General features: G+C 47.8%; 1 long non-coding RNA gene across 3 annotated transcripts in view; it reads right to left on the bottom strand.

The window, feature by feature from the left end:
• Window positions 1–699: 699 nt before the first annotated feature.
• The window catches only part of LOC146855725 (uncharacterized), a 211,582-nt gene continuing 197,000 nt past the window's right edge, over window positions 700–15,281 (bottom strand). For all 3 annotated transcript variants that reach the window (XR_014981378.1, XR_014981376.1, XR_014981379.1), the window contains one exon: window positions 700–1,333. This is a non-coding gene — a long non-coding RNA (uncharacterized LOC146855725). The remainder of the gene's footprint in view (window positions 1,334–15,281) is intronic.

Raw genomic sequence — 15,281 nt, 5'->3', positions numbered from 1 at the left:
AGCCAATAGGGGTATGGTTTGAAACATGTCGACCTTTAGGAAAGCAGGCACATAAAATCCTCTTTTCCTATCCCCTCTGTTTTTAATCACACCGACTAAAGGCCAGAATAAATAGGATACACCGACTAGCTAGGTATTTTTAAGATATACTCCAGCACAGAACCCCCCCACACTTCTATTTTTAACGCCATCTCTTTTATCATTGTATAGTCTTTTAAGTGCTGCTGCGTAGCCCGTAGGTCGCAGCACGCCCACTCCGTAGCAGAACAGGATGGACCCGATGATGAAGCATACCACCAAGGGGTAACGCTGGTGGGTGAGGGTTTCATAGGAAAACATTTTTCTCGAGTGGAGGGTTAGTCTCCTTAACATAGCTGGGTTCCCATTTTTGTGATGTAGTATTTGTTGTGGAGAACGAACATATCATATCCTGAGCACAACTTCCAACCTCCCTCCTGTTATATGGTTCCTATGAATGTAGTAGGACTGTGTATTTAAGTCTTCTTACATAATCAGTAAATGTTGGTTTGTGTGGCTAGCTCACAGTACCATATCTAAACTCCTAACCTTACAGAGTTATAGATGCTGTTGGTAACCTAGAACATGACTCTAGATTCCCAAGGAATTCGTGGGAACAGATCTAACCCTTTTGTTTGTCACTTTTGCATGCCCAAGGTGTCACAAAAAAAGGTACGATAATGCAATTTCACATGTTTATTGAGAAGCTTTAATCTTTGCAAATAAAACATGAACTGTGATTATCAGAAAGATGACACATCATTGTTATAAGCATTATTAGAATGGTGAAAAACGCACATGCTTGGACTACAGTATTACATGCTGTTTTGCTGTCTTTTAATTCAACTCTCATGGAAACATGATCTGTACACAGACTGTATCGAATTGTGCTTATCATACTATACCAATGGTATTTTTGTAAACAAAAATTTAAATAAAAATGAAACAAAATAAAATGGAATGGCGAAAAACACAAGTAATTCAACCATGTTAATTGTTCATAATGTTACAGAGATTACTCCTATTAATAATCTCTCTATGCTAAAGAGAGCATGTTGGAATACCCGTCTGCCAGGCCTATTGGAATGACCTAACCCCATAACTTAGCACTGTATATCAGGAAGCAGGTCTCAGTGCTTTGACAAATGCACTCCCATTAGGTGGTGTGCAACTGTGCACACTACGTTCGCATGGCAATCTTCCTTCTCAGGATGAAGCCCTGGGACAGCGGAACTGCATCTCAGTCACAGCTCACAGCAGCTTTCCATGATGACCCAGACGGAAAGGGAACCTCTCACCGACTACAGCGTTGACGCTGTTTAAATAATAAAATGGAAGCTTATCACACTGTGCCAGAGGTGCAGAACAACATCTTCAATTACTCTGGGGAGAAATTGTTGCCTCCTACAAGCAAAAATAAAATAAAATAAAACAAGACATTGTGTTATAAGTTGTGCGACCCTATAACTAAATGTGAAGACTACAGAGCGACAATGTCTATCAGAAATAAATGTGTGCATGGCACATTCAGGTATTAGGGAAAACATGTGCAAACCACCATTAGAAAATGATGCAAAGTTAAAACGAAAAGCTAAAATTAAGACTAAATGTAAGCTACACAACACTCCATGAGCTACAGATGGGAAGATCAGTTAGACCCATCCTTTCTCTTTTTACCCTTCTACCACACCCCCTTCATGGGGTTGACTGCAGCACAAGGCTGACAGTGTACCTGGTTGTGAATGAGGGTGCAGTAAGAAAATGGTGGCAAATAAATTGAAACTGGAGAAACCACCAGTAAAAGGGACCCATGTGATGTACCACCTGTATTAAGAACACATGTAGGTACACTGAAAACAGCACCTATTATGAAGTATTTTCCCAAAGAAGGTACCTTTGAAATTAAGCACTTGAATATCCTTTGGCAACAATTGCCCCATCCTAAGTATTAGCCCAGTCCAGAACAATGGGAAGTATTTCAAACTAGGTATGAGAAAGCCATGAAGTGAAAGCACGAATATCAGATGCGGAAACTGAAATATACCCACAAGAAGTGAGAGGAAGCTTGAGAGAGCAGTCCAACATAAACAACACTCCCACAGCCTCAGTGTTGACTCAAGGTACTTCATGCACATCTAAGCAGACACTCTCATAGCTAGAAGAGTTCCCAGGTCTTGGATTAGGACTGTAGTCTAAAATATTCTCAACTGACCAAATCTCATATTGACCTCATTGATGCATCTTTACAAAATTGTGTTCTTGTATATTATGTCGAAGTTCATGTATTAGAAATAATAAAGACGGATTAAAAAGGCAGAAGCTATGAAGCCCCTCACAGAGCTCTGCATGCAGTAAACAAGCTGTGCAGAGGTGCATTTATATAAATGGGAAATACAATAAGAAGCTGTAGCACACAAGTTGTCGAGCATAGCTTTAGGGGCACCTTTAGCACATACACATTATTTAGAATTTAAATGCCTACAGTAATTAAGCTCTGAACCTGCAGGGGAACTTAGTAAGGGACTGCTTGGAACCCTTTAAACTAGCCTATTTTATTTATTTGCTAGTCATTGGACTAGTGATAAAAACAGCCTGAGCTGATGCTAAGTGGATACATAAGATATTGACAATTTGAAGTGTCTGTAAAAAACACTAAGATTCAAGAATGTGTTTTCCATCAATTAGAATGGTGCTGAAAGTTTGATATTTCCACACAGTGGTACTGCAATTCTATTGCAAAGGAATAGACAGAACACAACATTAAACAATGCATTATTATGCTTCAAGTATTAGTGACAGTGGTGGTCTAGGTGGCCATTATGCCACAACTTTCCCCATTTAGCCCAGAAATATAGTGAAACCATGATCATGTATGAATTAAAACTCTACTGGGGCTGGGCTAGAAATATGAATTTAGTGCTTAATTCCTGCATGGAACCTGTTTCGAAAATCTCATATAATGGCAGAAAAGAGAACAGCTGCACAGGGAGAGCATGATTTGCCTATGATCAAACAAATTGGTTGAGTAAGGGAGTCAAGGTAGCAATGTATGACTGCTTATTTCTTGTCTATAACTTTACTTCTCTACCACAAGTTAGTGAGCATATTATACCACTGGGCTCTGTCGGCACTGAAGTAATATCCAATATAAGTTGGGGTCCACGCTTACATTATTATCACACACTTACTACCAAAGTTTAACCTGTTTCTAACCTTCCTATCTGCACAACAACAAGATCCCCCTACTCAACAGGAACAGGGTATAGTCCCAACAGGAGTGGGTTAGAATGGATCAGGTTATGCATCAATAACAAAGCATATACGATACCAGGCTAGTAGAGCTAGGATCTCATTCTATTTTGATGTATATCATTGGGAGGATTGTCATTGATGTATTGATGGACACGAGAAGTGGCGGGACGCTCGAGGCGGGTCATGAAAGTACTATATATATCGTATATCACATTTCAATGTGCCAACTGTGCTTAGGAGAAAGTTATGTCTATTATACCTTGTAAGCGTACTTGTGATGACATTTGACTGAACTCAGTGCATTGCTTTGTCTTTACTAAAATGCTAAATAAAGTTAAAAAAAAAAAAGTTTAACCTGTTTCCCGGTTTTTACGTTTTTGTAAAAGACAGGAGTAGAGGAATATTTTAAGAATGTGATTGCCTAAGAGCATGTAATTTGGTCACCGTAGGAAGTCCATTAATATAAACCGTGGACTTTACTCACTCACAAGCATGAAAGAGTATATTTTCTGTCAAACCCTTGGTCAGCCCGCTCAATTATGAGTCGCCAAACCATCAGCTTTCCGAAGGGGGTGCCAACGGTGGCTTCACCAGTGGAAAACATATGCCGATGGCCTGTCGAATAGGAGCCATCGGAGTAAGAGCATCAAACTGCCCACCCAATTTAGAGCGGACAGTCTGAAGTCTATTATTTTTTTTCTGTCACCGCCAGGTAAAACCTGGTTGTCACAAACAAAAAACAAAATAATGGCCTCCACACCCTGGAAGAAAACTTCAGCTTTGTAAGTGTTTCTGAAAAACAAAAACGTTTGGTGTGCTGCTGTCAGAAACATGGTGGACGAGCGCCACATTTTTTGTGTCTTCACAGGAGCTGCCATGGCCACAGCTCCTGTGAAGGCACAAATATCACCTGAGGGCCAGTGGTGATCTCTTAAGGTGGCATAGGTGATTATCTCTGCCACACTGAAGGACAGTGGGCCTCCCACCAGGGTTTAAATCAGCCCCCTTGTCTCCTGAGTCCAATGTTTCCAGCTTTCTGACTACAGCACAACTATGGTTGGGGTAATTCGATTAGCTAGACCCCTGCACCGTCCTCCCTAAGAAAATGTTACACCACTAAAACTGTAATACAGTGTTTAATGCCAGCATATTTCAGCAAAGTGATTAAAGCCAAGATTAGATCTCAGGTATCCTAGATCAGAGATAAAAATACCCAGTGGGCCAGATCTAGTTGTGCACTGTGGTAGTAGTGTTTACTCACCGGAATGACGTCCCGACCCCATGTACAAATCAGCCAGTCGCACCGCAGCGGAGAAACCGCCCAACCAGAGACGGCAGAAGCTCGACAGCGGAGCACGAAACCAGAGTCCCGGTCCCTTCCACCCGGTCCCAACCGCAATGGATCCAGCTCTACATGTCTTCCTGGTGCTGTACCTGATACATTACCAGCAACTCATGGACCGTCGCGGATGCCGCCGCAGCTACGCAATAACACAATCCCGCACACAACCACAACACACAACTCATGGGCTGATATAGGGTTCCTGCCCCCACCAGATACCATGTTGGGGACAGGAACACATCCACAAGTGTACCCACACATGTCCTACCTGTCACTAAATCACCCCTCCGCATCCAGGTCACCCACCTTCCGCGATCATGAAGTAATGTACCAGTCACGTCACCGCAGCAAATAGAATACCACACACAGCTGCATGAGACAACACAGCCCAAACACTGCACACAGCCACATCAAACACACAACAGATGCACATGCCAATAAATCACATTGCAAGCACAGCAGGACATCAGGGGATGCACACCAAGCAAGGACAAGGCAACACACACCCACAGCACTGCATGCACACCAAGCAGTGTGTGCACACCACCAAACATACCAGCACACTGACAACATCACACTCAGGAAGGGAAGCAGTACCTCAGCAAACACACATACACCTACCCAACACCCACAGATGCACAAGTCTGGGACACCAAAGTGGAAACAACATGACAAAGGGACTGTGCAGCACAAACAGTTGAACTGCATATGAGCAACCATGACTGCTAAACAGTACAAGAAAATCACATATAACCAATTGGGAAAATGTTCTGAGTGGCACATTGCTCATGTGCAAAGATCTGCACCACAAAGAACAGTGTCACAAATGAAGTGATGGGGAGGCACACATACCGACAACCCAAGGGGACAGCTGACATGAAAGTGAAGTGGTGTGTACGTCAGTAGTGGACATTGCAGAAGTGTACCATACATAAATAGATGGAGTGCAGACTCACAATGGGTAGGCATCTGAAGCACAGATAGGGGATGGTATGACACCACACGCCATCCTGGAGGCAATAAAGTCCCATGTGACAGCAATGCATGAGAAAACACACCCACAATGTCAGTGTGGCTGAGCAGGTATGCACAGTCACCACAAACTGCATCAAGACACACGGATGATCAATAAAACACAACACTGACTTCCCAGTCACATACTCTACATACTCACAATTGAAAAAACCAACAAGTAGGAGTCAGCCAGAACTGTAAGGACACACCAACACACTGCACAGTGCACAACATACAACACACACGCGCACACAATCACAATCACAGGGCTGAACAATCACACAAACTGGCACTCTACTCCTGGGTGACGCGTGTGTAGTTGACATTGCAGGGGGACACACACATCAACACTCCTGACAAATTCACCCCTGCACACTGCACACTTCTTGACCACCAAAGTGCACACATTGAAAGTAACCCATGTGACTAGGATGACTGACCATCACAAGATGACTATACACCTACAATGCTGGACACACATAAAGTAAGATCACACATACATGATGACCCTGGCCAGCCTGCCTGCAATCCTGTGGATAGACTCCCACTCTGTGCTGGCAGTGCCTCCAAACCTGACATGTGCACAATATAGCTAACATGAACAAAGAATGAGAATGACAACAGTATTTCATCTAAAACCATCATCATTGCACACACAAGCATCAGAGTCAGGAAGAACAGAAGTCCCTGTCACCCCTGTAAAAAATATAAAAAGAGATACAAGCCATTGGCAATGTTGAAGTGGCATACAGAGCATGCGGCACAGTAAACCATACACACACAGAAAAAAACTTTAACCAGTAAGGACACTGACAAAACAGACAACAGGAGTAACTGTCTTTATTCACATATTGCACAGATAGGCACCAATATTAGACAAGAGCAAGGCCAGTGGCCAGCACAAAGTGCAGAGTAAGTCCATGAGAAGCTGCACAGGCAAGGGGCAAACAGCAGTGAACAACAAGGCCAGTGGCCAGTCCAATGTGCAGAGTGAGTCCATGAGAAGCTGCACAGGCAAGGGGCAAACAGCAGTGAACAACAATGCCAGTGGCCAGCACAAAGTGCAGAGTAAGTCCATGAGAAGCTGCACAGGCAAGGGACAAACAGCAGTGAACAACAAGGCAAGTGGCCAGTCCAATGTGCAGAGTGAGTCCATGAGAAGATGCACAGGCAAGGGGCAAACAGCAGTGAACAACAAGGCCAGTGGCCAGTCCAATGTGCAGAGTGAGTCCATGAGAAGCTGCACAGGGAAGGTGTGTGACTGTACCCTGCCATGGCCAGCAACACAGTCAGGGGGGTAACAATAGCCAGTACAGGCACCGCTGTGGGAGAGACAGGTATGTGAGGGGGACAACCACTCAGACTTGCCTGTCAGTCGGACTGGGAGCTGGCTGTGTGTCGGGGACAGTTGGAGGACTTGACCGGGGAGAGAGAGGCCCAGCTGAGGTTGAGGCATCAGTGGCTTGGGAAGTCGGAGGGCTGCTTGGACCAGGTGGTGTAGTGGCACGTGGAGGTGGAGTCATGCTGCCGTGAGACACAGTGTGGGTGGGAGATTGTGGAGGGGTGCCTTTCCACTTCTTGGGGACTCTAAATGGATTCCCTGTCTTGGGATTAGTGGCAAGTGGTGCAGACACAACAGACACACTCACCACCAAAGCTGCATCAGGTGCAGCCGGAGGGCCACCCTCTGGGGACATGCTGGATCCAGCTGTTCGCTTGGCCTGGCCTTGCCTTTGCACCTCCATCTCCTGTTTACCAGGTGTTCCCCCTACAGTGCCCTCCTTTCCCTGCTTCACTGGGCTTTGGATGGGAGTCGAGGTTGTGGGTGAATCTGCCTTGGAGCTCTTCTAATGTGTACTCTTAGCAGGCACCACCTTCTCATTGGGCACGGAAACTGTCTTCTTGTCTTTGCAAGACGCTTTTGGGACAGGAAAGTCCTTGGCTGGCTCTGAGGATTGTGACCCTGAGGCCTGCTTCTTGGCTTTGTGGCCCTTGGTATCGTCTGACGGGCTTTTGTCTTTGCGCTCTGGGGTATCTTTAGTTTTCTGTGGGGATGGTGTCTGTGACCTGGAACACTTGGGCTGCTGCTGCTGTGTGCTGTGTGTGCTGTATCTTGACCTTGAGGTCTGTTGTGCGTGGTCACTATCATCAAATGTGGCCACTGGCAGGGGGGTGGACAAAGGGACTGGAGCTGGACTCCGAGATTGTGCCAGTTGAAGGGCTGCTGTCACTGCGGAGGACAAAGACTGGACAGTCTGGTGTAGCCCACCCACATCTGAATGTATGCCCTCCATGAAAGCAACCACCTGTGTCAACTTTTTTTCATGGTGTATGAAGGCATTGAGGAGAGCTGTCTGGCCCACACACAGCTGACGCAAAAGGTCCACAGACTCATCACTGATGGAAGCAGGTGGGACAGGGGCAGGGGCAGCGGTGCCTGGGGCGAAGGACACTCTTCCCTTCTTACTGGTGTGAACATGGGCAGCACTAGTGGAAGTAGCTGGGAGGGTGGGCACCGTACGCTGTGTGGTGGAAGAGTCCCCGTTCCCTGTGCCCGCCAACTTGCCCGCCAACTTGGCTGCGTCACCGCTGGCGTCAGATGACGTTGAGCCTTGCGTCTCTGGCTGTGATTTCTCCAGCAGCCTCCTGTCCCCCTCCGAGGTGCTGGTAACATCTGTGTCACTGTGCTCGTGTGCAGCTGTTGTGCTTGATGTCTCACCACTGGTGTCCGTCCCCTGTCCTTCCGTGCCCACGGGAGATGCTGCATGAGAGAGAGATGTAGGGTCAGTTCATTGGCATCAACAGAACAGACATATGCAAGCAAAGCATCACTGAAGATTACAAAATCTACATGTTGCACACCACCCTATGCAATAACATTGTGCAACCTCAATTTTTAACTCGAACAGTGGGTGTCAACAAGCAAACCAGGCATAAGTGAGCCAAGTGATGCCCACACAGCACAATATCCTGCCGGTGGCTCCGTTCAACCAGACACACAAATAGTTCTGAGCACACCTAGGGCCCTGATTGGGGCAAGGATGAACCCCACAACCTGTTGCCACTGTCATATCTGGATGGAGCACAAGTGGACAACACAGATACAGACTCCAACATAGCAGTCCACAATGGCCATGAGCTCATGTCATCCACCATGTTGTACTTTGGGCACAACTACTGTTGCACATTGGCGTCAGATGTCTAAGCCTCACAAATCTGAGGTCAGACAATGCACGCATTGATGAAAGCACACTCAGATTAGGCACACTGCTGTCCCCTTCCATGGGATTTACCAGACTACCCCAATGCAGACGATATCTGAAACCCACGACTCAGAATGCAATGTAAATGCCCAGTACTCAAATCACATTAGGAAGTACAGGTAGGGCAAATGCATGACAGCTGCACCCAGCACTGAGGCCACTTACAAGCCACTGCATCACACTACCAACATCACATAGTCCTGTGCTGGCCCAGGATCTGTACACATGCAGCCACTCACAGCCAAAGTCACCCTTCCCAGAATACTCACCCCTAGCTTGCTGCTGATGCTCCTTCAAACGTGCCTCCAGCTCAGGCTGTGTCACGGCCAAGATCCGGGCCATTAGTGGTGTCATGTTGCGCCGCGTTAACCTGCCAGTAAGAGGGATCAGCCCCAGTGTCATCTCGGCCACGTTCTTGCTCAGCCGGCAGATGTCATCCCACCTCTTGTGGCAGTGGGTGCGCCGTCGGTTTGAGACACCCAGATCCGGCACCTTGCATACAATGGCCCTCCACACGGCCTTACGCTGGTGACTTTGAGCTGCAGGCATGGGAGACAAGAGGGGGAAAACATCAGTGACACAGTGTTATGTACCAATATCTCTCAGTACAGTAGCATGATACCGACTCATCCCAAATCCACAGATATGTCTAATAGAGACAAGAATGCATCTCACATGGTACATCAGCATGGGAGAACCACACATAAATGCATGCAGGTGTGAGGGCTGACACAGTACCTGACCATCTCATACACATGCAGGATGCCAGCACATAAAGCCATGTGTGATCTGCCCACATCTACTGTCCATTTTTTGGTAGATCAAGACATACATTACATATCAACATATGTTGGGGGTAGACTCACTGTGTCCAACACTGCACAGCCCTCAATATCCTTGCCCTGTGAATGGCTCACTGTGTCATGGAGGTCACATTGAGGGGCATGATCTCACAAACCCACACCCTTCTCACACGGCCTGTCGTGTGCAATCTACAGGGCTGAGATGACTCATTGATAGAGAGCAATGAAAAAAGACACATGTAACACTCTGTACATTCAGTGATGTGTCCTTGTCAGACTGGGCGGTGACTGTGCAGGCTAGGTGGGCTTACACTGAGAAGGACAACAGGGACCCACACATCCATTAACACAAGCAATCACTGTCCTGACTCCTGCATTACCAACTTGCTGCGTCACTGTATGGCTGACAAGACAATACATGTCCCTCAAATCTTGATGTGCAGGCAGGGAAACGTGTGAAATAGGCCACACACCCCTTCCCCCTGGTGAAAGGATGCTAGGCAGTGCATGACAAAACCCCCCACTCTCAGGCACATACTGCTGCAACTCAACTTCATGTGTGCCCCCCACACTCTCATTCACACTGTTGAAGACTTACCACGACATTTGGGGCATCATATAGCCTTGGATACTGTGTGATCACCTCGTCCACCAGAACCGCCAGCTCCTCGCTGGTGAAGGGACTGGCCCAGATCTTCTCAGTCCTCGCCATCAATGTGGCCAGGTGACAGCAGGCAGCAGTCCCTGGAGGCAGCAGGTGACGGGTCTCAGGCAGCAGGCTCTGGGAGCTGTGGAAATGTGAGGCTCTCTCCCACACATATATAGCCCCCTGGGGTCGTTTCAGTGGTTCTAGGCTACTGCAATTGGTGTTCCAGGTCTGCATCTTTCAATTGCATCTAATGACCAGCCCTGCCGTGGCGGAGCACGCCTGCTGCGATTTTAAAAATTGCATTAGGCTTCCGCGATTGCGGTTCCCATTGGCTGTAAGGGCATGGTCCATGGCGGTGACACACCGCTGGTGTCAGGCGGTAGCCACCGCAATTTGGGTGCCATACATTGGTGCCTATGACAGTGATTTGGGTGGCGGAGCATGCCAACCGCCATTTGACCATGTGTATATGCCTATCAGTACCGCGGGTGTGGCATTGGCATTGGCTGTGACACACCGCTGGCTCCAGGCGGTAGCTACCGCTATTTGGGTGCCATACATTGGTGCCTATGACCGTGGTTTGGGTGGCGGAACATGCCAACCGCCATTTGCCAACTCATATATATCTATGAGTACCACAATTGTGTCTTGGGCATTGGCAGTGACACACCGCTGGTGCCAGGCGATAGCCACCGCGATTTGGGTGCCATACATTGACATGGGTGACCATGATTTGTTTGGCGCAGCACTTAGGCAACACCTATGGACACATCATGCAGTGTCAATGGCCAATGGGCAGTTCTCAAAAGTGCACAGTGGCCTCATGATCACTAGCACATCATTGTGCACACAATGCCAATGCCACATTTAACCCACTGCTGACTACACATGCCATGTTTGTGTATGTGATTTAGAACATTGGCATGTACTCCCTCACATGTCACTTGTGATATTGATGGACATGTACACAGAACAGTATTGTTATGGACTCTCCAGTGTGTACACATGTCAATGTGTGAAAGTGCTGTGACAATCACAGTGATGTATGTCTTAATGAACAATATATGACTGTCTTCTTTTCTTGGATCATGCACACAAGTATTGTGTATGCTCAGCCTGTGGTAATTTTGTTGTTGATGTGTGCCATGTTCGACTTACGCCTGAAGGTGTAGCAGGTACAGCGGCTAGGTATGAGACAGTAGTGTTGCATTTTTACACATATGCTGGATGAAATACTCTCAGGCGTGCCCATGCTAGATATGGCCATATCTCTATGTGCATTCATATAGTCCGAGGTTGTTTCGGAGGTACTTGCTGTGTGAAAGGGGACAAGTGTATGAGTAGTGTAGCTGAAGGTGTCCCTACATGTAAGCTGCTCGGTACCTCAATTGTGATGACACTCATTGTTGGCGTTGTGTCAGTCAAAACGTAAGATGTTGTGCACATCTCATGGTGTATTGCATTGAAATGTGTCCACTTTCATCTCAACTTGGAGGAGACCAAATCTACATCATCCATCACAGTGCTGGCAGACATGGAGAATGAGGAGATCATCTGGAAATTCCATCTGGATAGAGCCACCCTACAGAACCTTTGTGTTATGTTGGAGCCCCACCAACAGCTTTCACCCCAACGTGGTGACAAAGGGGATGGCGTCCCTGCATTTATTTGCCACTGGATCATTCCAGCACATGGTGTCCAGCGCAGGTGAGATGTTGCAACCTATGTTCAGCATGGTGCTGCGTGATGTCCTGTCCGCTATGATGACCTACAAGGACAGATATATCCATTTCCCCAGGGGACCTGAATTGGCGGCTGTGAAGGGAGATTTGTATGCCCTTGGACACATCCCCCCATGTTGTTGGTGCCATTGATTGCATACATGTTGGGCTAGTTCCACCACAGGCAGGTGAGCACATCTACAGGAATCGGAAACATTTCCAGTCCATAAATGTGCAAGTGGTATGCCAGGCGGATATGATCATCTCACACGTGCGTGCCGATTTTTGTGGCTCAGCCCATGACTCATACATCATGCGTAACAGTATTGTACCACAGCTGATGGCTAATCTGCTTCCTGAGCGTGCATTGATTGTGGGTGAGTATGCAGAGTCAAATAGCGTGCTGTGTGTGTGACATGCTGTCCTCTGCCACAGTGACATTACAAGGTTTCTCTGTGTTCCTGACCCCTAGGTGACTCTGCATATCCCAACCGTCCTTGGTTGCTGAGCCCACTGTGGAATCCCAGGACACCAGCTGATGTCCGCTACAATGATGCCCATGGGAAGACACGTCGTGTGGTGGACCATATTTTTGGTCTTCTGAAGTCATGGTTTCGCTGCCTGGACAAGACCGGAGGTGCACTGATGTACTCGCCCAGGAAGGTGTGTCAGATTGTAGTGGTATGCTGTATGCTCCACAACCTAACCATTCGCAAGGAGATCCCCCTGCCCCTGGATTCTGATGATCAGCCATGGCCCCCGCCAGCAAACCAACCCGTGTCCCGTGATGAGGACAGTGGAGAGGAGGAAGGAGTCAACAGCTCATCAACCGCTACTTCACTTGAAGGTGAGTGACAATGTACAACGGACCCATTGTCTGATGATGTTGCTGTTGTTGTGAAGGTGTATGTGAGCTTTGTGACTGCAGCCGGTTGTTGACTCAGTGGTGGCTGACAATGTTTCTGGGACAGGGTAGTTTGGAACTTCTACAGGATGTGAATGTTGGCACTTGTTGCTCATTGTGATGTGTGCATGTTGGATTAGCTTGATGGTAAGTGTTGTGTGATGTCTGTGATGCCACACCCAGACTAGTGAATGTTGTTCTGTTGTGTTTTCCTAGGTCCCTTCAGCCTCTCCTTGCCTACATACATTCCATACTCCTGGTACATTGTAATCATGGTGAAGACGGCACATCCTGGAATAAAGACGGAGCAGAAACAACAACATGTGCGTAAGGAGTATTTATTTACAATGGTGACATGTGAGGGGGTGAACATTTACATTGGGGTGATAGGTGAAGCAGTGAGTTGACAGTTATAGTAAATGAGAGAATCGAGTAGTCACTAATTTGATGTGGTGACCCAGTCCAACAGACATATGCCATTCACAAGGCAGTGTGGGGAAGGACAGTCCAAAAAGTCAATGCAGTAGTGAAGAGGGTTGCCATCATGGCTGGCTCCATGTCTGAAGTTTGGCAGGTGCTTTGCCACAGGATATTCCCAGGGATTTCTTGGGATGGCCCCTTCGTCGCTTGGCAGGGGGGCCTCTGCTGTAGGGCCAGTGGGGTCTGAGGACTCACCCCTCTCTGTGGCCGCAGGGGAGGATGTTGAACTGTCATCCTGCGGCCCAGCAGGGGGAGGTGGAGGTGTTGTTTGTGGCGCAGGCCTGTCTCTCAGTACCGCCACTAGCTGGCGCAAGAGGTCCACAATTTGTTCCATGCGGGTGTCCATGGACCTCATCGGCAGGAGGAACTCGCGGAAATCTTCTTCTGACCTGCCCATTCGTCCCTGGGCACGTTCATATGCCCCAAGGACTCTGTTTATGTTGTCCACGGCTTCGGTCACAGGTTCTGGTTGTCTGTGAGGGACCCTGCCTCTCCCACCTGCCCTGCTGCCACAGACCTGTTGCCTCACTACTGTAGGCACCCGCATCCTCTCCCTGCTCAGTTGGTGGTGTGGGGTGGTCATCCTCTGTGACAGGGGGAGTGTTGCAGGCAGCACTGGTGGTGGTGGTAGTGGTGGTGGAGGACGCACAGGCCATAACAGCAGGGGTCTGCGTATCTGTTGCTGCAGATGTGGTGGGGGGGACAATGGGGTCCTGGGACCGGTTGCGCCCTTGAACACCAGATGGGCTGGCTCAGAGCTCCTCGTCCTCTGAATACCAGGAGTCAACATCCGAGAGGCCATGTTCCGGGGGGGAGACTGGCTCTGCAGGTTTCTGGTGTTGTCCTCTGCAGTCAGTTATTGGGCACCCGTGGGACATATGGGAAATGGTAATTGTAGTGCACCCCGCAAGCTTTGTATTTGATGTGTATTATTCACTGTTTGTACACCACACAGTTGACTAATCATCACATTGTTTGTATGTGCACTACTGTGCCTCCTGAGATGATGTTGAGGTACATGCATTACTTGTCCATGGTGTGAGGTGTCAGAACATACCATGCGCCACGTGCATGTTTTGTGATTACAGGGATATGTTGCCATCCAGGGAGTAGCGCAACAAAGATTTTCTGTGACGCCTCTTTGTTGATTACTCTGCCCTGGCAGACGTGACATCTGAGCATGAACTGGCCATTGTTATCTCATGCATACCTTATTCATGTCATGTGCAAATCTGAATTTGTACCAACAACCATGCTTTCTTTGTTTTCATGTGGTCCGTGCTGCTCTGGCCCCATGGCACTTACACATGGCATTCAGTGCAGTGCATGATTGTGCACAGACTTTCTTCAGCATGTTAATTGTTGTGTCACACTTTGGTTGCTGTGACAGTTTAATTTGCTTAGCTGTCTGCACACTGTGAGCGGCAATGGTATTGGTGTGTATATTTGTGCGATGAGAGGGCTGGTGTTGTCATATGGCACCATGCTTTTTTAGAGGAATGGATGGGTGCATGTACTGGCTACTTGCCTGCTATGTTTTCACATTTGGGTTGGATTTGTGACACATCTGTGTGTGTGTGTGTGTGGTGTAGGCTTCCATTCTTCTCAGGGGTGGGACAAGGAAGCATAATACGTCTACCTACCTGTTAGTTTGAAGAGGACAGTGCAATGGCTGACACATGCATCTGGGTGGGAGGGAGTGCTCCATCTTGATGAGCTGAGGAACAAGGGGGCCTGGTGTGAGTTGTTGTGCAGGCCTCCCACCCCCAAACAGCCCTCTTATGGATGAGGTCTACCTACCTGCTAGTTTGTTTGTAGTGAGACAATGGCTTCCA

This window comes from Triturus cristatus, chromosome 4_1 (assembly GCF_964204655.1).
Source record: "Triturus cristatus chromosome 4_1, aTriCri1.1, whole genome shotgun sequence".
Taxonomy (NCBI): Eukaryota; Metazoa; Chordata; class Amphibia; order Caudata; family Salamandridae; genus Triturus; species Triturus cristatus.
The sequence above is the reverse complement of the archived record's forward strand: the minus strand, read 5'-3'. Positions and strand labels throughout refer to the sequence as shown.